The sequence below is a fragment of the Myotis lucifugus genome, unplaced genomic scaffold (genome assembly GCF_000147115.1).
Source record: "Myotis lucifugus unplaced genomic scaffold, Myoluc2.0 scaffold_937, whole genome shotgun sequence".
Classification (NCBI taxonomy): Eukaryota; Metazoa; Chordata; class Mammalia; order Chiroptera; family Vespertilionidae; genus Myotis; species Myotis lucifugus.
In genome coordinates this window covers 70,971-72,688 of record NW_005871985.1, presented here as the reverse complement: position 1 = coordinate 72,688, position 1,718 = coordinate 70,971, and positions in this window count along the sequence as shown.

Below are 1,718 nucleotides of genomic sequence, written 5' to 3'. Positions count from 1 at the left end.
TTCGGACTGAATGGCATCAGGGCTGTCCTGTACCTTCAACAAGAGTAAATATGAGACACTAATCAAAGGTGTTCAAGTCAGACAACCGGCATGGCGAGGCTGGACCCACACTCTCACACGGTGCCCTTCCATTTAATTTTTTGAAGAGGTGTCATACTCTAAGATCTGTGTAGCATCACCTCCACATTCAACCCTCATCACCTATATCACCTATAATGAGAGGGAAAAAGAAGCAAGTCTTCTCAATGACTTACAAACAACTACGCTTGCCCGCCCCCGACCAATGGGGAGAGAGAGCCGCGGAGGGGGCGGGGCCGAGAGAAACAAAGGGAGGTGGGGTGGGGCGGGGCTGCGGGGGCGGCACTGGTCCCGCGGGGAGGCCGGACCTAGCAGCTGGCCCATCCGCGGCCCAATCCGGCGAGGAGGGGAGGCCAAGCTAAATGTCCATTTGGAGTCCGCTCAGCAGATTGCTCATCCCAAACCCAGAACGCAAACTTGAAGGCTTGGTCTGCCGAACATAAAGGGAAACTGAGGCCCAAGGAGCGAGATCGTCTGCTGCCCCCAGTCACCAAGTCCCATTCGCTCGTTCATCCTTTATTCATTCAACCAACATTGCAGCGCTTGTCGGAGGTGCATCAGGAGAGGGAGGCGAAGGCTCCGTCCTTGGAGGAGCGCCTTCAAGCAGGTCCAGGAGCTCTCGGGGTCACTTTAACGCCTGAAAAGGGAGCCAGGAGCCCAGTTGCCACCCTCTCCTGCGGGCAACCTTTTGTGGTTCTGCTCTTCCTACCGAAACGTCCTCCTTTCCTCTCCTGGCACCCCATATGTCCCGACACCACCCATCACCTTTAACCTCTGTCCTCATCTCCGCGGTATTTGCTCTCTAGGCATCATGTGGGCCCCCGCTGGATTTTCCCTGTTATCAGCAGCTCCCCCAGAGTCTCCAGGATCCCCCCTTCCCTGCCCAACCTCTGCGTGATGGGGTGTTGGGGTGACCCATGGCTCGGCCAGATGCCCTCCTATTCACCAGGGATGCTCTTACTGGAAATCTCCCTCCAGGTTTTAAACACACTGCGGTCACTGCTAGATCCTTATCCCCAGCCCGGCATCTCACACCTGCCAGGGCCAAAACAAAGAGCTGTATTCAGTGCCCCTAACCTGCTGCTCCACATTCCTCCCCCGCTCAGTCAATGCCTCTCCGTCCACACAGAGGCTCAGGCTCCAGTGTGGCCCCTCTGCAGTCCCTGCAGTCCCAGGGCCTCATTCACCGTGCCTGTCAGCAACTGCAGCTGCCTTCTGAAGTGAGGACAAGCCGGAGTCTGCCTCGGGGTTGGAGTCGTCGCTGTGCCAGAACAGGGCCAGGCACCCTGCAGGCACTCAGGGAATGCTGGTAGGATGGCTGGCTGGATGGCTGGATGGATGGCTGGATGGCTGGATGGATGGCTGGCTGACTGGGTAAGTGGATGGATGGATGGACAGATAGATGTGTAAGGTTTTAACAGTGACTGGAGCAAACTCCCATCCCCATCTCCCTGCGCGCGCGCACACACAATACACACACACACACACACACCCCTGAAAACCTGGCTCCTGATCTGATTTGCCAAACAAACTCCTGCAGGAACATAAAGCAGCTCCTACCCTCTCAGCCAGGGCCGCAGTGTGGCTGGGGGTGTGCTCAGAGGTCAGGAAGAACGCAATCTCACATTTCAGCCGAGTCC